Here is a 22,151-nt window from a genome sequence, read left to right as displayed (position 1 = left end):
TTGTGGAACCATATCAATGGTTCCACAAGCAATGTGGAATCAATGTTTTCAAGATGGGAGAAAATTTGCAAGAAAAAAAAATTACATCAGTGCCTTTTATTGTAATGTTGCAAGAGAAAATGCCAGTAAACCCTTGATAAATACCAGCAGCCAATGCTGTCAATCTATATTACACATTCTACTACAGCTGTTGGTTACAAGACTACACTTGGAGTTTGCGATGTTCTTGCCAGAGTCTAAATAATAGTTCATAATGTATTACTGCAAAGATTTATTAAAATATATTTAGTATATATATAGATAGATAGATATGTATTGGCTCTGATTTGAGAATATTTCTGCTTGGCTCCTTTTCACGCTAGAATGACTTAACTGCTGTTTAATAAGTTTTTTTTTACTTTGTACTTTTGCAGTTTTTTTGAATTGGAGCAACAGCTTAAATGCAGAAAGGAAAAAGCAAAAATATCAAAACAAAATCAACACTAATACAAGATAGCAATATTGCAGCAATGATAAATAAGTTTGTAACAGTTAGAAAATAAATTAAAATTGTTTATGTTCCCATAACATTTCAAAACTCCCTGGGTCTACGCTAATAATGTGTATCTTGCACTATTGCGTACCTGGTTTTCCATCAGATTTCTATGATCTTGTTAGAGCACAATCGATTGAAAAATCATTCAGTGTTATTTTTATCTGTTTTTGGAATGTGGGCCACACTGCCAAGGCTGCATTTGTTGTCCATACCTAGTTGTCCTGAGAAAGTGGTGGTGAGCTGCCGCCTTCAACCACTGCAGTTATTGTGATGGTGCTCCCACTATTGTGCTAGGTAGGGAATTCCAGGATTTTGATCCAGAAACAATGAAGGAATGGGGATATATGCCTCAAGTCAGGATAGTGTGTGGCTTGGAGGGGAACTTAGAGTGATGTTCCCATGACATTGCTGCTCTTGTCCTTCTCCCTCGATTTCTCATATTTTCTGTGATGTCTCAGTGCTAAATTGAAGTGGGTGTTAAAGGAACAGTTGTTTTTATTTGTTGGGAAGGGAGTTCTTAAAGTTATTTGCTTCAACTGCTGTCTTATTGTGAGATATGGGGGCTGCTTCTGTAGCTCCCCTTTAGCATGATTTTAAGAGGATGAAGAAAAATAGAATTCAAGCCTGAAAATGTGACGCTCCCATCATATTGTGTAATAAAAATGCAAATCAACTCATTATATCAGTGGCCCTGACGCTACATTGTGCGTCACACAGCATAAAACAGTAGGGGAGACTTTCAACTGCTGTCCGCCCATTTCTTGCCTGATAAATGGGCGACCGTCATTTGAAAATCTGGTGGGTAGCTTGTGCACCCATTTGCCTGCCTGAATCAACTTTCAGGCAGGCCTTTAAATGGGCACCCAGTACTCCTGCGAAAAACAGGCGGTGGGCTTTTTTAAATATGCAAATTGGTGTCTTATGCCTATTGCAACTTTCAAGGAGAACCGGGCACAGCATACGCGGTGAATGCCGGTCATATTTCCTCCAGGTGTTGAGAGGCCTAACTAACAGCCCTTAAAGGGACCACCGAGGCCTCTCTCAAAAGTCAGCCTGTTCTCTTCCTCGGCCCCCTGCTACCACCAAACAGCTGCTTACCTGCTGACTGGCTGCGTGCACAGACCGGTGAGGTATAGCAGAGTGCCCTTTTGCCACCTGTAGTTTGCTGAAAAAATTTTAATAGGGCTGAAACTTGAAAGCGGTTTGAACCTCCCGACTTCCACGTTGGGCAGGTGTAGTGTGCACTCCGTTCAGTACCCAACCTAAAAGTTTCCCCAATGTGTCTCCAACTCTCCATGAGCAATGCCACGGGAGATTTGCTAGTATAATAATTGATTTTGTTTTGCCGTGTCTGCCTTTAGTACCACTTTTTTTCTATTTTACCTTTTTTTTTATTCATTTCAATCTTTGTTTTCAACTTGGTTGTCAGTTTCCTCCTTTTTTCCCCTCAGACATTCTTCTCTCAACTATTTTCCAGGCGGGAAAAACACAGCACTCTAGGTGAACCTTTAGTCTCATGACCACCTTTTTCTCTATGTAAGGCACCAGTGATGGGCTGTGGATGCTCAATCGTTGCATATGTTCAAAACTGAGATCGATTGATTTTTGATAGATAAGGGAATCAAGGGACATGGGGATAGGGTGGGAAAGTGGAGTTGAGGTAGAAGATCAACCATGATCTTATTGAATGGCAGAGCAAGCTTGAGGGGCCATATAGCCTACTCCTGCTGCTATTTCTTATGTCCTTATGAAGTTATCAGGTTGAAGTGTATGAGTCACAATAAACAAAATTATTTTTAAGTAAGTTATCTCAATAGTACTGTTAAAAACAATATTGTTTTTTTGAAAAGTAGTATGTACATTAATACTTTAGCTATCTTAGGTTTCCAAAAGAAATATTCGACTTGTGTTATGAATTCTTCAGTAAAAATTGTTGGACAAAACTCAACAGGGATATTTGGGCTGCAGTTTGCATTCACTGATCAATGAGTTGTTTAAAAATAAAACCCACCGACAGCAATGAATGTTTATCGCAACCTTTTGTCAAGACTGTTGTATTTCTGATACCCTTCAGTTTTATAGTTTATCCACTCTGAATATATTTTAGGAAAGAAGATCTGAACAAAAAACAGAATACCCCAACAATTTTCTTCAGTATTTTTGAAAATATAAATTGTCTTGGTTAATCATAATTATGGCCCCTTGGATGATTTGCTGATATCCAGGAGCATTACTGAACCAAGTAACAAACGATTAGGATTTTCTAAGCTGTGAAATTAATGGAATTTAGCATATGGAATTTGTGACTGCAGTGTAAGCTGTTGTATTTGATAGCCTATCCTCCAGGCCAAATGCAACCCTTGTATACGCTATACTTTTAAAAACATTTATTGTATGCAATTACTGTATTCTTGCTTATTCTTGACATGCTCCATGTTACACAAGTACCAAGCTCCATTGATTTTGTGATGTCATTTACAACATTCAGATTGTTCCCATTTCCTTTGTGCTCAAAATGCACCTGCTGTACCTTTTTATACTTTGTTTTTCCATTGTTTTTTAAAGTTGTTGGTTTTAAAATTTCTGATCATTCATCAGGCTTCACGGGCTGTGCAAATGCAATTGAACTTTAATCATTTAGAATGGTTAGAATTAGTGCCTCTGATGAGTTTCATTGAAATACAATGTGGTGGTCTTAGCCCACAGCAGTCAGAGCTAATCCCAGTGACTTGATGCCAAAGTCCAGGGATACCTTTGTTGTGAGGGTAGGCACTGTGGTTCCACGGTACTGCCAAAATAATCCTGTCTGAAGTCCCGATCGGCACTGACACTGGCTGAGCTTGATGCCACTGATTTGAGTGAGACACCAATTCACTATATCGTAAAGTTCTCATCAGTGCTGGTTGGTACCAACAAAGCACTGGCTGGCATTAATTGCTTGGTGCTGGGCTGTGCTAGAGGAGCAGCAACTTATCCTAAATTTTACCACTTAAAAATAATGTTTCAGCAGATTTTGCATGCTCAGCCTATTGTGTCTTGGGATGCTTGCCTCGATCTAATGTCATAGAATCTAGAGACGACTCTAGTGCTAGTTGACGTCCAAACACATCTTTTGAGGACATCCTTTTTGATGTTGAATTTCTAAGCAGCTGGGGAAGCAGGAATTCCTAGCTGGCGGTCTCCTCTTTTCATTCTTTGCAACTGCTGAGGGGCATGCACCAGTGAGAGTTTCAACATTTCAGGTGATGGCATGCATCTGTTCTTAACCACTTTTGATCTCACTAGGATCTCCTTCTTGAGGGCTTCGCTTCCTTGATCTGTGAGCTCTCAGCGTGCATTGTTGTCTTCTTCCTCCACTTTAAGGGATTAATCCATTTTCTTCCTGCTGGCTGAGCTTAAATAGCCTTTAATATCATCCAAAACCCAGAATGTGGCTGAGTGATAGAATATAATAATGAGGACCAGGTTATTCTGAAATCTTTTTGCTAAGCCTCATCTTAATCCTTGGGATGCTTGATAACTTCAATTCCACATAGGTGCAGAGTTTGAAGGTGTCCACTTTGAGGACCTCCACTGTGAGGGTGGTGCCATTTCCCATATCACAGTAAGATTGGCAGCGTCAGCTTTGCAACTTTTATTATTCTCTCCACCATGTACTTTGCAACCAAGGGAGTTTGGGACATGCATAATAAATCCATGGTTCTTGCTCAAGTAGCTAAATGTGCTTCATTTGAGTCTCATGTGCATTTTTTATTGTTGGTTCAGTAGTTATCTATCAGGTACTCATCAGAATTTGAATTCTGTTTTCCAGACCAGAAGTCCCAATACGTGGGGCAAGCTAGTCATAATGTATGGGTCCTCTTAGATGAGGATAGTGTCTCATCAGATCGATTCTGCAGGTTTTCTCATCAGTGGGCATCACAGCAACAGGCTGTGCTAAGGACCTGTTGACGAACCATCCCTTCCACTTTTAAAAGATATTTACAGGCCATCTTTATACGGTAACTGGGCTCAGAGGATTTCCTAAATCTGGGAGCTACATCTATCGCCCATGGAATTTTTCTCTATTGACAACTTCAGACGCTTTTAAATGGGAAAATCCTCTTCAAGGAGCAAATGGAGTATTGGCTTGAGGGCTTTAACTGACATCAGCAAAATCCTCGTTCTGTGTCGAGCATGGCACCTCAGGGTAGTCTCATATGCAGGCAAAGCCAACCCTTTGATGATCTCTCCTGGGGATGCAGATGAGAATAATATAGTCTAAGCTGACCACGTGGAAGATTCTTAAACTAACGACAATACAGGCAATCAGAAACACCAGATGACCATCTTCAGTCGCAAAAGCATATTTTTGTTAATCAGGATCTTTCTTGTGCTATTTTGTGCTTCTCAAAATGTCTTGGGGCTCTATGTTCTGTGCGCATATAATTTTCCTTTTGGCAAGACTGTCTTAGCAGCTCGAGTACTTCTTCTGTGACAGGTGGAGGATGTTGCTAATGAATGGAGACACTTTTGATTCTGTATCATAGTCCAAAATATTTCTTTATTATATATGGGTACATATATTTGGTATGGCACTGGCCTCGCAACCTAGTAGTTGTGAGTCAAATCCCACATGGCAAATTGTGAAAATGAACTCAAATCTGGTCATCTGTGGACTAGCATCAGAAAATGATCATGAAAGCTGATGGATTGTCATAAAAGCCTACCTGGTTCACTAATGTCTTTCAGGGAAGGGAACCTGCCACCCGTTACCTGGTCTGACCTATATGTGATTCCAGTTTCACACTGAGATTGATTCAATGTCTAGGGACCTAGGGATGAGCAATACTGCCCACATCCCAAGAATTAAAAAAAATGTTTCCTGTTTAGTAATCTGATGTAAGAAAAGGAGAACAATTGGGAAATGTGATCACAACATAGTTAAGTTCAAGAGTAATGAACAATCAAAGTTAAGGGTGCTGGACTGAGAAAAAGGCAATATTCAGTGAGGTAAGAATGGATCTGGAAAGTTAGCAAACAGAACAACGGATCAGCAGTGAAAATCTTCAAATATGAGGTGAGTAGAATATAAAATAGCAACATTTTCAAAAAAAGGTGAAAAGGAGGTGCATTAAAGGATAGAGTTCCATGGATAAAAATATTAAAACTAAGCTGAATCTTCAAAGGAGACGTGATAAAATGAGGGCTAAAAATTAAAGAATATCATGAATATAGAAAATACGGTGGGGAGATGAAGAAGGATTACATGGGCCAAAATAGAATACCAAAAAAAGGAGGCAAATAATATAAAAGAACATAAGGGATTTTATAAGCATATCAAAAGTAAAAGAATATTTTGAGAGGGAAAGAATGATCAGTGATGAAGGGTGAAATGTAATTGTGCAGGATGAAGTTATGCCAGAGATATTACATTGTTTGTATTAGTTTTTACAATGATGATGGTGTACTAGATAGTGATGTGGAACAATTATTAGAGATAATTGTAGAAAAATAATTGGTTCTGAAAAATATTAGTGGAGAGAGCAGATGCTCTGACTACAACTTTTCAATCCTCTTTAGATATATAAATTGTAACAATGGAGTACCTATGTTCAAGAGGGAGAGGAGAACAAACTCGGTAACAAGTTAGTTTAATGTCAGTTGCGGACAAACTCTGATGATCCATGATTTAAGATCAAATGTGTGAACATTTAGAGATCTATGGGATATTCAAGGACAGAGTGCAGATTTGTTAAAGGCAAGCTGTGTTTTACAAATGTAATAGTTTTTTGAAGAAGTGATTTTATAGATAAAAAGAAAATAGTAGATGTAGTATGTGATGATTTTCAGAAGACATTTGATTAACAAGCCTCTGTGAGGCACCTTCAAAGGTTTATGTGTACAGTGTAAGAGGAAATAGACCAGCATGGATAGAAAGTTTGTTGATGGACAAATAAAAAAGACTTAAGACTAATGAGTGTTGCTTGGATTGGAGAAGGATTGAAGGTAGTGTACCCCAGGGATCAGTGCAGCATCCATTTTTATTGTGTATATTTTGGACCACACAACAGGAGGGGTTTTGCCAAATAGTATGGGGTACTGTTAAAGATTTGAGGAGGACATACAGGTTAGGTTTTATAACCAGGGCCATACAGTACAAAAGCAAAGAGGTAATACATTTGTACAAGCTGCAGTTAGAGTAATGTGGATCATAGAAAGGATATTAAAGCCATTGAGAGCATATGGTGTAGATTCATCACAGTGATACCAGGGATGAGAAACTATAGTTATGAGAGACATGATACACTAAAATTATTCCACTGGAACAGGGAAAGATAAGAGGAGATTTAATAGAGGTTTTTAAAATTATGAAAGTTTCTGGTAATGAATAGGGAAATACTATTTAGGGATTCAGTGATGAGGAGTAATCAATTTTAAAATTGCCACATCGTTCACCTGAGGAAGGAGGAAGCCTCTGAAAGCTTGTGAATTTAAAATAAAATTGCTGGACTATAACTTGATGTTGTAAAATTGTTTACAATTGTCAACCCCAGTCCATCACCGGCATCTCCACATCATGACTAAGAGAGTGAGTAGAGAGGTTAGGAGAAATTTCTTTATGCAGTGAGTTGTTAGAATGTGGAATATTTTGTTCTGGGGAGCAGCTGAGGCAGAGACCATTGCATCTTTTAAGGAAAATATAAATAAATATTTGAAGCCGAGGAAGGATTTGTTATGGATTGCTTGCATAAACACGATCGGCTGAATGGCCTCCTCCTGTGCTGTAAACTTGTATGGTTGACGTGAATTGTAGGTTGAAGTATTTTAACATGGTTAAATGGAGTTGAGGTACAGATCAGCCATGATCTAATTGAATGGTGAAATACGCTCGAGGGGCTGAATGGTCTACTCCTGTTCTTGTATTCCTTTGAATTGGCTCAGTACTGTGAGCTTTATGTATTGGTTATATTGTACTCTCTTTTCTGACTAGCTAGTTATTGACTAAAACAAGTAATCGTGAAGCATCCCTGTTCCAGGTTTTCAATACAAACTTTAGGAATGGATAGAAATCACTTTTCACGTGAACCATGCCAGTGATGGACCTCAAGGTACAGCCAACGGTCGATGGTTTAATTTGAAAAGGCAAAACTCACCGACAGCGTTGAATGTTCACTGAAGCCATCAGAAAAGCAAAAGCTGATTCAAAGTACAGCTGTTTCTCTTTGCTTCACCAAGCTGTTCAGGATGTATTAATCTGTCGGCAGAACTGCTGAGGATTGCAAGTTTATACAACCACATTCCATGCATAAAAATATTCTTTGCACATAAAGTGGAACTATCTTGGTGTCATTAGAATAGTTAGTGTGATCTAAAAGGCATTTTTATTGTAAAATAATTGATATAAAATATCCTTCCATTAAAACATAGAATTACATAGAATCTACAGCATAGAAACAGGCCATTTAGCCCAACTGGTCTATGCCGGTTATTATACTCCACACGAGCCTCCTCCCACACAAAAATGACCTCTCCCCAACCTGTCCCCATATCCCTCTAGTCCACTTGATCAACACCCCATCCAGGAGCTTAAACATTTGATCCCTGCACCACTGGCGTACTGTGGCTGCAGTGTGTACTAGCCGCAGGATGAACTGCAACAAGTCGCCATGGCTTCTTTGGCAGCACCTCCCAAACACGCGACCTCCACGTGCATTGATACAAAAGTAGCAGTATAACTTCATTCTTAATCTGACTTCTGAATGCACTGAAGTTGGATTGTGTGAGACAATCTCTCACTGCTTTAGCTTTGCACTTGGTACAGTGTAAAACCAACCCACCGCAAAGCCACCTGGGCACTTCATAAACTTAGTATGGAATTTTTTAATGATCTGAGAGACGTAGTGTTTATGTCTGTGTGATCATAACATGAAAAATTACCTATACAGTGTGTGCAACTTTGCTTGTGCATTTAAATATTCATTGCAGGGCTCCTTTGTCACTGAGCTCAATGCAAGGCGTAGCTGATAGTTTAACTCTGGTCTGCAATAATGGATAAGCAGTAATGTTGGAAAACACTAATATTACTTTGATGCATCATATAGTTTTTTATTGGAAATTCTGTGATATATTACAAAATGATTAAGCAGATTGCCTTGCATCTGCTGTCCTTAATACAATCTGGCCTGAATGTAGAGTTTGCAATATTAAAATATATTTAGTGCCTTAAGTTGATTTGGATTCACCATTTTAATAAATGGTTAAATTGATGGGTTTTTTTTCTGTGGCAATCATTTACCACTGGGTTAAATGGGATAAGATTTAAAAATGATAAAGCACCTTTAATATCTACACCGTAATATTCTGTCCAACACAATTGGATGAAAAACTAACAGTACTCCAAATACCTGCTTTGTTGTTTCTGAATTCTTTCAAATTTATCGGTAGATTTAAAAGTGAAGACAATTTGGAGTTTCATGATCAGTGTTAGAAGGAAACAATTTAAAACTTTTTTTATTCGTTCACGGGATGTGGGCGTCGCTGGCAAGGCCAGCATTTATTGCCTATCCCTAATTTCCCTTGAGAAGGTGGTGGTGAGCGCCTTCTTGAACCGCTGCAGTCCATGTGGTGACGGTTCTCCCACAGTGCTGTTAGGAAGGGAGTTCCAGGATTTTGACCCAGCGACAATGAAGGAACGGCGATATATTTCCATGTCGGGATGGTGTGTGACTTGGAGGGGAACGTGCAGGTGGTGTTGTTCCCATGTGCCTGCTGCTCTTGTCCTTCTAGGTGGTAGAGGTCGCGGGTTTGGGAGGTGCTGTCGAAGAAGCCTTGGCGAGTTGCTGCAGTGCATCCTGTGGATGGTACACACTGCAGCCACGGTGCGCCGGTGGTGAAGGGAGTGAATGTTTAGTGTGGTGGATGGGGTGCCAATCAAGCGGGCTGCTTTTTCTTGGATGGTGTCGAGCTTCTTGAGTGTTGTTGGAGCTGCACTCATCCAACCAAGTGGAGAGTATTCCATCACACTCCTGACTTGTGCCTTGCAGATGGTGGAAAGGCTTTGGGGAGTCAGGAGGTGAGACACTCGCCGCAGAATACCCAGCCTCTGACCTGCTCTCGTAGCCACAGTATTTATATGGCTGGTCCAGTTAAGTTTCTGGTCAATGGTGACCCCCAGGATGTTGATGGTGGGGGATTCGGCGATGGTAATGCCGTTGAATGTCAGGGGGAGGTGGTTAGACTCTCTCTTGTTGGAGATGGTCATTGCCTGGCACTTATCTGGCACGAATGTTACTTGCCACTTATGAGCCCAAGCCTGGATGTTGTCCAGGTCTTGCTGCATGCGGGCTCGGGCTGCTTCATTATTTGAGGGGTTGCGAATGGAACTGAACACTGTGCAGTCATCAGCGAACATCCCCATTTCTGACCTTATGATGGAGGGAAGGTCATTGATGAAGCAGCTGAAGATGGTTGGGCCTAGGACACTGCCCTGAGGAACTCCTGCAGCAATGTCCTGGGGCTGAGATGATTGGCCTCCAACAACCACTACCATCTTCCTTTGTGCTAGGTATGACTCCTAGCACCATTGGCAGGAGGATATAATTACAGTGTGACAAGTTTATTTGGGCAGTTCCCATTATAAATGTGAACATAGGAATTTCTAATGGAAATATGTAAAAATAACGACAGACGACATGACTTTAAAATGGGGACTGAATTACATATGTTTGGCCTGGTCCGATTTTTCCCTCTCCCTCGAACATCACTTCCCTTGAAGGTTACACTTGGTCTTGTCTCCCAGTGTGCAGTACCATGGGAGATCAACTAGTTATGCACAACAATTATTTTGCTTCTGCTTAGAATTAGTATAAAAGAATTACCAATATTACCTTGGTGAATCAATAAATAATCTTGTTTCTTTTATTATAGTATTCTTCTCAAATTAGTGACCTGTGAGACTTGACCTCGATTATGGGGAAAGTATTTGAGACTTGGAGATAACATAAGGGATCATCTAGTAGAACAGGGTCTGATTAGAAAGAGCCAGCATGGATTCAAAAGGGGCAGGTTGTTTCCAACCAATTTACTGGATCTAGTAGATAAAGGTGAGGCAGTGGAAGTTATCATCTTGATTTCAGGAAGGTATTTGACAGTGCTACATAGACTGATTTTAAAAGATGTGTGCATGGGATAGATGGTATTCAGCTGGATTGATGCATGGCTGAAAGGTAGACACCAAAGGATATTGGTATGTGAGGAAGTGTCAGAGTAGAAACTGGTCACCAGTGGAGTTCCACAGGCATCTGTGTCGGGGTTGCTGTTTCTATTTTTTATAAATAACTTGATAGAACACAATATTGTCCAAGTGTCTAGGTTTACAGATGACACCAAATTGGTTGTAGTGGCCAATGATGCTAACCAATGTGCAATAATTCAAAGGGACCAGACAGGCTACGTCAATAGGCAGAATGATGACAGATGGACTTAAACACAAATAAGCAAAAAGTCACGAGACTTGATAGAAATATTGAGAATGTGGATTACTTATTAAATGGCTTGAAGCAACAGAGCTTTAACAGGAGAGAGTTCTGGTGGATAGGTCATTAAAACTACTGGTTCAAAGAAAGAAAGAACATGTATTTATATAATGCCTTTCATGACCTCCGGATGCCCTAAAGCGCTTTACAGCCAATGAAGTAAAAAGTGTAGTTGCTGTTGTAATGAAGGAAACATGGCAGCTAATTTGTGCATAGCCAGGTCCCACAAACAGCAATGTGATGATGACCAGATCATCTGTTTCTTGTGGTTGAGGAATTAATCTTGGCCAGAACACTGGTAGAAGCACCCTGCTGTTCGAAATAGCAGCAGGGGATTTTTTACGTCCACCTGAGTGCAGACGAGGCTTCGGTTTAACATCTCATCCGTTGGACAGCACCTCCAATAGTACTGCAGTAGAGTGTCAGTCTAGATTTTTGAGTTCAATTCTCTGGAGTGGGACTTGAACCCAAGAACTATTTACTGATTCATAGGTGAGAGTGCTACCATGGAGCCACACATAACACCTGAGTGTTCGCAGTTGGGATGTATAGCCAAGAGTGTGACACAACTATAAGGAGGTTATGTTGAAGTTGTATCTGGCTTTGGTGAGGTTGTATCTGGAATACTGTGTTCAGTTTTGGTCTATGTACTCCAGGAAAGATGTAGAATTATTGGAGAAAGGAGGGGTACGAGCCTGATTCCTGACTTTAGTGGGCTGAGTAATGAGAAATGATTGTTATCCTGGGACTTTAGTTCTCTGAACGAGGATGGAGAATTTGGATCCAAGAAAATTATTTTGTTGGGCACACAATTCAAGCACAAGGGGAAACATTTCAAACTTCAGGGTCTCAAAAGAAAATAGGAAATTTAGGCAACTTCTGTTTCGTAAGAGGGTGATAGAATTGTGGTGGTGGAATTGAAAACCATGGCAGATTTTTAAAAAGGACTGGATAACTTCCTATTAAGAAAGAGGGTATATGGCTATTAATTCCAGAATCGCAGTAAGGAACTGATGGTGGTTTGAAACAATAGGCTAGGTGGACCAATGGTCTTCTGCCCAAAACATTGTTGAGTTGTTATATTTTTATGAAGAATATTCAATGTTGGAAACATTGAAGACTTTGGATGATTTTTGAAATTGTAACTTAAGGGTGTACTTATTTTAGAATTGACACTATCATAGAATGTTACAGCAAATAAATTGGTTATTTAGCCCATCAGCAGTGCCGATGTTTTTCTCCACATGGACCATTTAGCCTTATTGCACCCTCCTGCTTGCTATTCATAACTGTTAATATTCCACTTTTTAAAGCAGCTATTCTAGTTCCCGCTTAAGAATTTATGGACTTCATTTCAACAATAGGTTGTGAATAAGAATTTCTAATTCTAACCATCCATTGTCAAAAGATACATTTTCTAATCTCCCCTTTTTGTTCTAGCTCAAAGTACTAGGAATGTGACTTTCTAATAACTATTTGTGCTGATGCATCTGATACAGATGATTTCAGCTTCAGATCTGCTTTGTTTTTTCTACATAAAGGTCAGGCGATGCTCTAGTGAGGGGAACAGAGTGCCTATAAATTAGTGAAGAGAATTCACTCTAGCAGTCAATAATTGCATGTCTAATTTAAGTGACAGAGGAAATTGTCTTCCTTAAGCAAGCTCTGATTAATACTTGGAGTTTTGTTTGATATTTAGTGCTTATGTCTATTTCAAAACAGCAGCCTGTGACCTAATTAATAATACTACTTGTTCTCCAATTAAAATTGAAACAGTTAACCCTTTTGAAGATTGCAATAGAATCTCAGTATCAAAATCAAAAATAGAAATTGTTCCAAGAACAATTAATTGAAAATTAAAATGTTACAGATGAAAAATTGGAAAGGGAATGACCAGGTGAGTTTATACAGCAGCATCATTGTTATTGTTCACCCAATTCACTTATGAATTTCGTGCCCATTTTAATTGTACAGGGTTAATATTACAGCAGTAAAGCTACTCCTGATGTTGGAGTAACTTTATTGGTGTTTTTTTTATAAGCAATATAGCACTACAAAATCAATTGGACTCTTGAAATCAAAGTTTCCTAGACATTACGGTAATCTAAGGTTTAAGGAGAAATATTTGCTGGATTTCAGATATATATATATATATATGTTTATATATTAAACTTATTAAGTTAACTCACTAAATAGCAGATTTGGACAATAAAAGCTTAAAAATCATTTACTAAGTAAAATACAGCTATTTCATTGTAACAGGTGTGTGCATTGCTTCTATACAATAGGCTGTGACTTCGTAAATCATTTTGTATTATCAGATTTACATATAAAATGGACCATACAATTAGTAAACACATATGGATCAAAATTGGCTTTTGGTAACAATTCTTTTACCTATCAGAACTTTGAATTTGTTGTGGAATCTAAATATGCTGTTCACAAGTAATATACATGTATGATTTTTATTCATTCTTGGAATATGGGCGTCGCTATCAAGGCCTCCATTTATTGTCCATCCCTAGTTGCCCTTGAGAAGATGGTGGTGTGCCGCCGCCATAAACTGCTGCAGTCCATGTGGTGAAGGTACTCCCACAGTGCTGTTAGGTAGGACTTCCAGGATTTTGATCCACGACAATGAAGGAACGCCGATATATGTCCAAGTCAGGATGGTGTGTGACTTGGAGGTGATTGTGATCCTATGCGCTTGCTGCCCTTGATCTTCTAGGTGTTTGAGGTCGCGGATTTGGGAGGTGCTGTCGAAAAGCTTTGCTGAGTTGCTGCAGTGCATTCTGTAGGTGGTACACACTGCAGCCACGGTGCGCCGGTGGTGGATGGGCTGCCGATCAAGCGGATTGCTTTATCTTGGATGATGAGCTTCTTGGGTGTTGTCGTAGCTGCACCCATCCAGACAAGTGGAGAGTATTCCATCACACACCTGATTTGTGCCTTGTAGGTGGTGGAAAGGCTTTGCGGGGGGGGTTCAGGAGGTGAGTACTTGCTGCAGAATATCCAACCTCTGACCTGCTCTCGTAGCAGGTTGATTATAATGCAGAAGTTGATAGGTTACTCCTTGTTTGTTATAGTGTATCTTATCTGTTTAAAAACACAGTTAACTCTTGAATTTATTAAAATCTTAAGATAGCTCTACTTATTCATTTTGAATGTTTAATATACTTTTTTCTCATTTTTCCTGCTGTACCACACACTATCCTCCAGCTAAGCAAATGGTTATGGTGACACTGTCCTAGATCTTTGCCAGTGCTACTCGAGAGGGAGGTTGGGACAGACCTAGGGTATTTCACCCGGTTGATTTTTCTCTCCCTATCTGTCAATTTACATTGATGATGCAGATGATGTTGGGAAATCATTATATAGGTAATCATTAACAAATGTACTACCATTCCATAGTACTTTGGAACAGCAAATGTAGACATATGTATTCTTTTAAGAACTGGTTACCGTTATCTCATTATGTACTTAGTATTCATATTTGATTAGAATGATTTGATTGTAGAAGGGCGTAGATTAGTTCTGCCAGGATAAAACTGAATTTAAGTGAAGGTGAGTAATATGAACAATTGGTAATTTATGTAATGTCTTTTTTGAGGAATGACAGAAAATCTACTACTAAAACTTACCGTTAAGCTGCACTTTTGAGGCTGGTACTTTGGTCTGATTTTCTTTATGCTACGCTTCTGCAATTGACATGATGTTACTATTGATAACCTGACTTTTAATATGCTTATCTAAGTGAAACCACCTTATACTGATTTCACTGTGTTAGCTGCTCACACCCTCAGCCATATCATAATGCCCTTTTTAAAAAAAAAACCAATACTGGCCTCCTATTTTCTTAGTGAAGAGAGTTGAATCTTCTGGCAGGCCCTCAATCAGAAGAAAACAGCACGTGGGCAGCATAAACAATACTGTGCACATATAAGTATACATGTGCCTCTATATGAGTGAACATAACACTTGGGACTACCCATTGTCACAGCCAACCATTTATACTGCTATTGGAATTGCATTCCTAGTGCAAAGTAATTAACCTTATAGATGATGCCAAGCTGAGGAGAGCACTATGGACTCACAGGAGGCAGCCGAGTTCTTACCAAGAGAACTTTACAGGGATTATGCTCGGGCTAATCAATGGCAAATGAAGTTGAGTATGGACAAATGCAAAGTACTGCATGTGTTGGAAATAAAGGGCCAGATTTTGTTGGAATGGGGCATCTCACGACGTGCCCCGTTAGTTCGACTTACAATTGCACATTCGGGTTTTAACATTTTTTGTCCACAAAGTTGCTGGAAGTGCGAGCTGATAACGATGTAGCCAGAACAACAGGGCATCTGGGACCTCAGTGAATGATGGGACAAACAGTGTATCTCCTTAACCAATAAGATTAAAGGATTAAGATGAAGGCGGGTGAATTAGAGTGGGTGAATTCAATGTCCAATCAGGTACAGAAAGAGAAATAGAGAGGGAAAGAAAGATTGGATTAAGAGAGGGAAAAGAAAAGAAATTTAAAATTTGACTTTTTAAAAAATCTCCTAAAGCAATTCACAACCTGAAGGAATGAGACTCTACACTTATAATTGTTTACTTTCTGGGCAAGAGGTTGATTGGCAGTCATTAACAATTATCACATCGTGAAAAGGGTACTTACGCTGATAATTACTAGACCTAACTTACTGTGATGAGTTTAATGGGCAGTTGCAACAACTTCCTGGAAATCATGGGTAGATTAAGCGCGAGATGCCGTTTTCACAAAGCTAATGGCAGAGCTGTGCAAATTGGCCAGTAATTTGTGCGATTCACAATTCATGAGGTATCATTACCTTGCTACAAGTTGCTGGCTGATGTTTGTATTGATAACAACGTACGTTGTTCAAATCTCAGGTCATACTGAAGTTGCTTAGTTCCCTGGTCAGGCGGTACTTGAAGTACTTTGTGTAGTTTTGGTCGCGGCGACATAATTAACTATAAGCAGTGCCCCTAGAATTCTGCGGCACCATAAGACCATTTTCTCTGGCAATCTCAACCAAATACCTGTGACAAGAAAATGTAGATTTTGCTGCTGGGCTGTACTAACTTTTCTAAACTTATTTTATGCCAAGAAAATGTAATGGAAATTTATATTGAAAAACGCACTATAAAAATAAACACTAAATTTGTTTTTTATTCGTTAATGGGATGTGGGTGTCGCTAGCCAGCATTTATTGCCCATCCCTAATTGCCCTTGAGAAGGTGGTGGTGAGCTGCCGCCTTGACTTTTTGTAGCGAGATTGTACAACTGAGTGGCTTGCTAGGCCATTTCAGAGGGCGATTATGAATCAACCACATTGCTGTGGGTCAGGAGTCACATATAGGCCAGACCGGGTAAGGATGGCAGGTTTCCTTCCCTAAAGGACATTAGTGAACCAGATGGGTTTTTAAGACGGTAGTTTCATGGCCACCATTACTGATACTAGTTTTTTTTAATTCCAGTTTGAATTTCAATTCTCCAGCTGCCGTGGCGGGATTTGAACTCATGACTTTGGATTATTAGTCCAGGCCTCTGGATTACTAGTCCAGTAACATAACCACTATGCTACCGTACCCAAATTCAAATATAATTACTATCAAACATTAAGCCGTTATTGCAACCCAAGTTAATAGTTTGAAAAGTGTAAATAGCACAAATTTTAATTTAAAAACTCAGCTACTTTTATTAAAAAAACAAAGACTATTTAAACACATTCCCTTACACAGGAAAATATTAAATTTTAGATTCAATATAAAAGAGCATTAAACTGTTTATCAGAAACTGCCAAAACACTTAAAAATAAGATGAAATGAACCTTTAACAACAGAACAAAAAAAAGCAGACAAATGCTCTTGCAGGTGCCAGTGAAGTTCTCTGAAACAATGGAACTATACTTGGAAGAGTGGGACATTTTGTTAAGGGACCAGACTTTCTTGTCCTTCACATGACTGCCATCTTTGGCTGTTTAGTACACATTTTTGTAGGTCAATTCCACAGTAGGAGAGGAACAATTCTGTGGCCACAAAAAACTAGTGATAATTCTCAAAAAAAAACTTGATAGAGGTATACAAGATGTATAATGGGATAGAGAAAGTAAACCTGAAAGAATAATTTAAGAAATGGTAGAGTAGCAGGAACAGAGGGTATAGGTTCAAGGTTCTGGAGTACAAATTTAGGACAGATTTCAGGAAGTATTTATTTGTTAAGGGGATCAACAGCTGGAAATTGTTGCCGGAAAAAGCGGTCAGGTTCAAGATACTGGACTCGTATAAGAAAAAAACTAGCTGTTGTGATGGGAATATAGCAGGCTTGATATTCTGGAAGAATTAATTTTAATAGATTTTTAAACAAATAGCACTGCCACTTTACCACACAGTCACAATAACAGATTATCAGTTACATTTCTACTTACTTTACCAAGGAGCAACATTGTCAATGAGCACTTAACAATCTTGTTTTCCCTACTCACAATGGTGACTTGAAAGTGGGAGATTGGTTTGGAAAGAGAAAAATTACAGTTCTCCCCCACCCCCCTTCCAAAAACAGTCAAATGACTCCGGAGATCCCTCATCAATCTGTGCTGAGCCAAAACTTGATCTTTACAGTGAAGTATCTGGAATTGAAAGCTAAACGGTGAACCGTGAACCATGAACCCTGTTACTGATGGGTTAACATTGAAAATAGGATGGACTACCCCTGGTTACCTCCAGTTCCCTCCACATTGGTGGTAAATGACATGCTGACTCATCATGTTGCTTAGGCTAATAACTACTGATCAAGTTTATTATAAGTAACATACAGAAGCAAGAATAAATCAGCCGATTAAATGATAATATGTTACTGAACTTTCACCAGTACATCAACTATTTACAGAAACCCAAAACTTAACAAAACAGTCTTTTGATTTTTGTAATTACCTTTCTTTGTGCTCATAGAATTTTGCCTTACTGCAGTGACCTGGAACAGGGAGAACTGAACTAAAGAATCAGTGAAAACTCATAATTCCCAGGTTTAAGAGGTTTCTGGCTACAGAACTGTCAACCTAAATTGAAACAAAAACACAATGGTAGCATACCATGCTAATGAGCATGACACCCAGTGTCTCGTACACAGAAATACGGAGAAGTTACAACATGGAAAAAGGCCAGGCCTATGTCGTTTTCCCGGGGATTCTGCTGGTCTCCCGCTGGAAATACAGCAGGAGATCAGCAGAACCCACAGTGGAATTTCAACCCCATTATTTTTACGTGCATTTCTTCTATTAATTTCTACAGCTATTTCATCCCTATGAGTTAGCCTTTTCAAACTTATTAAAATATTATTGTTTCACCATTGGTGATTCTGCTGCACAAAGTTCACCCAGCAGGGTTTTAAAATTGGCACGGTATATACTTGCATATAAGGCAATCCATGTATAGAACGACACCCCAAAATTTCACCCAAACCACTTCCAAAATCCATGACCTCATGAGTCAACATTATCTACCAAAATTCGCACCTTTGTGTTTTGAGCATAATTCTATTTGTTAGGCTTCTATCTTCCAGTATCAATAAGATATGTAATTTTGTTTTAAACCTTGTATCAATCGTGTGATATTGCTTCAGCACATTTAGTGTATTACAGCAAAGGGTGAACTGCTGTTACAATTAGGCTGCATCAGAACTACGGTAAACATCAGACATTGCATTACAGATCCCATACTATCTGAGCATGAGAGCGCCACTACTCTAAACGAAAACTTAACAGCTCTTCAATGAAAGCATCATCAATACTTGTTTTCTTAACATTCCAAGACACTGATGGCTAGGCTAATGAGAAACTTTTAATTTGTTTTTTAAGGGTATGACTTTCCTCTGTTTTACCTATGGTGGCCAAGAGGACGTGCAATAGTGGCCTTGATTTCTTGCTTTTTCTTGCTTCCCTCAACTCAGATCTGCTACACTTTAGTACTCCACATGTTGCATCATCACAATATAGAACTTCATTTTTGAGTTTCTTGAACGTTTTACTTCTGTATATCAGTGCATGCTATACATGCATTGATATTTCTGCAGTTTTCTCACTGCTTTAAAAGGCCATTTTCCTGGGGGTGCGTCTGGTTTCCCACCAGCAGGTATCCAGGCTAACTCGGGCGGAATTTCAGCGCCGTGGAGGATAATGTATTCTGTATTGAAAAATTAATTGCAATCTCAAATGTGTTGAAATAAAATCTATACTGATTCTTTTCAAATAATATGCACTTATTTATTACTCATCCGGAAACCATTATTTTCATCATGTATTAATTTTTCTCTTCAAGCAAATTATATAGTTACTGGGCAGAACTTAAAAGAGCATTTTATACATTATTTTCTTTTCTTAACTAGCCCTCCAATTCTGCCATCTTAGCCCTCTCCCCTCCATTGTAAGCATCATTTATTGATCTGCCAATGCTGTTCTATGATCAATCACTTGAATATGGAAAAGGATTACCATTAGTTGGATTGGCCTCCAATATTTTATCTTTCTCTTGCTGAAGCGCCGTTTCTCCACCTATGGCCTTAGCTGAGATCAGGAACTCATTGGGTGGGGAATTATAGGGACAGAAACAGAGAATACTTTAATTTAAAAGTTTGAAAGAAAAGAAAGAACTTGCATTTATAAAATGCCATTCACGTCTTCAGGATGTCCCAAGCACTTCACAACCAATTAATTACTTTAAAAGCTTGTCATTCACTCAAAAAATTGTCTCTCCTCTTGTGGATATTTTTCAGAGTTCACAGGACTCAGGCCAAATCCCAGAGGACTGGAAAATAGCAAATGTCACTACCATCTTCAAAAAAGGGATGAGGGGTGAACCATCAAGTTATAGACCTGTAAGCCTTACTTCTATTGTTTGGAAAGTGCTTGAAAATATTTTGAGGGACAATATAAGGGAGCATCGTAAGGGGCATGAGCTAATCTGAGACAGTCAACATGGTTTTAGGAGTGGAGGTTAGTCTTGACTAATTTATTGAATTTCTTTGAGGAGGTGATAGACCTAGTAGATAAGGAAGAGACAGTGGTTGTTATCTACCTAGATTTCAGGAAGACATTTAACATTTTGCCACATAACAGGCTACTACCTATGGTCCAAGCCCATGATATAGATGGGAATGTATTATAATGGATTGGCAAATGATTGTTTGGTTTTTCGGTGACAAAAGCATCATTGAGGGATTCAGCAATAGATGGGCTGAGGTACGAAAGCAGGTGAGTGATGTTATGGAGGTGGAAATAGGCAGTCTTTCTTATGGAGAGGAAATGGGTTTGGAAGCTCAGGTTGGGGTCAAATAGGATGCTGAGGTTATGAACAGTCTGGTTTAACCTGAGACAGTGGCTGGAGGGGGATGGAATTTATGGCAACGCTATGGAGTTTGTGGGAGCCTGAAGATGATGGTTTCAGCGTTCCCAACATTTAACTAGAGGAAATTGTTGCTTCTCCAAGACTGGTGATGGTGGCAGTGGAGGGATCGAGAAAGGTGGTGAAGAACTGGGTTTCATCTGTGTATGTGTGTAAGCTGGCCCAAATGTCTATGGGTTAGCATGTAGATGAGGAAGACGAGGGGCCAAGGATAGATCCTTGGGGGACTCCAGTTGCGATGGTACAGGGACAGGAAGAGAAGCCATTGCTGGAGATGCTGTGGCTACGATGGGATGGTAAGAGTGGAACCAAGCAAGGGCAGTCACACTGAGCTGGACAGTAGAGGAAAGATGTTGGAGGTGTGCAGAGGTAGAGGGATCGAGGAGGGATATTGTATCATGATCATAGTCAAGGTGGAGATGGGAGAGTAGTTTGCAAGGTAGAGGGGTGAAGGATAGATTTTTGTTTTGAGGTCAGTGAAGAGACAGTTTTGAAAGGGTGGGGACAATACCTGAGGAGAGGAAATTATTTATCATGTCAACCACGGGGACCGGGAGTTTGGTAGTCAGTAGTTTAGTGAGAATGAGGTTAAGGAAGCAGGAGGTGGGGTCTCGTAGCTGCGATGAGCTTAGAGCTTTGGGAGATGGGAGAGAATCTAGAGAGATATGGGTTCAGAACTATGTAGTAGAGAGCCTGACGCGACATTTTGGGTTGCTGGACAAAGAGAAGCAGCTGAACGGTTAGTCTGAATATTAGCCCATGACCTCCTCGCACTTGTTATAGAAGTGTGACTAGAGGGAGCAGGAGAGAGGGGTTTAAAAATGGTTGGTAGTGGATAAAAGAAGTCAACGGTTATCTTTGCTCGCCAGCATGATTCTGGAGTAATGGGTGGTTTTAGTAGAGGAGAGTGAGACCTGATGGTGCTTCATGTGGTCCGGCCAGATCTGGTGATGGATGATGCCAGGTACACTTATCCGTACCCCTTAGACTTGAGAAGTTGTAGCTGGGGGCCCTCCAGGGGAAAAATCAGGATGTGAGGGAGTATAGGTTTTGCTACAGACAAAGTCACAAGCGTGGAGGTGAGGGAGTGGTTGAGTAAATCAACTATTATCATTTTTTAAAATTCGTTCATGGGATGTGGGCATCGTTGGCAAGGCCAGCATTTATTAACCATCCCTAATTGCCCTTGAGAAGGTGGTGGTGAGCTGCCTTCTTGAACCGCGGCAGTCCGTGTGGTGAGGATTCTCCCACAGTGCAGTTAGGTAGGGAGTTCCAGGATTTTGACCCAGCGACGATGAAGGAGCGGTGATATATTTCCAAGTCGGGATGGTGTGTGACTTGGAGGGGAACGTGCAGATGGTGTTGTTCCCATGTGCCTGCTGCCCTTGTCCTTCTAGGTGGTAGAGGTTGCGGGTTTGGGAGGTGCTGTCGAAGAAGCCTTGGCGAGTTGCTGCAGTGCATCCTGTAGATGGTGTACACTGCAGCCACAGTGCGCCAGTGGTGAAGGGAGTGAATGTTTAGGATGGTGGATGGGGTGCCAATCAAGCGGGCTGCTTTGTCTTGGATGGTGTCGAGCTTCTTGAGTGTTGGAGCTGCACTCATCCTGGCAATTGGAGAGTATTCCATCACACTCCTGACTTGTGCCGTGTAGCTGGTGGAAAGGCTTTGGGGAGTCAGGAGGTGAGTC

General features: G+C 40.0%; 1 protein-coding gene across 1 annotated transcript in view; it reads left to right on the top strand.

Moving 5' to 3' along the window:
- LOC137300556 (nuclear receptor subfamily 6 group A member 1) overlaps nt 1–22,151 on the top strand; it is a 341,818-nt gene that overhangs the window by 96,467 nt on the left and 223,200 nt on the right. The gene's annotated exons all lie outside the window — the stretch shown is intronic.

Source organism: Heptranchias perlo, chromosome 31 (genome assembly GCF_035084215.1).
Source record: "Heptranchias perlo isolate sHepPer1 chromosome 31, sHepPer1.hap1, whole genome shotgun sequence".
Classification (NCBI taxonomy): domain Eukaryota; kingdom Metazoa; phylum Chordata; class Chondrichthyes; order Hexanchiformes; family Hexanchidae; genus Heptranchias; species Heptranchias perlo.
This window is presented reverse-complemented; position numbering and strand designations above follow the sequence as displayed.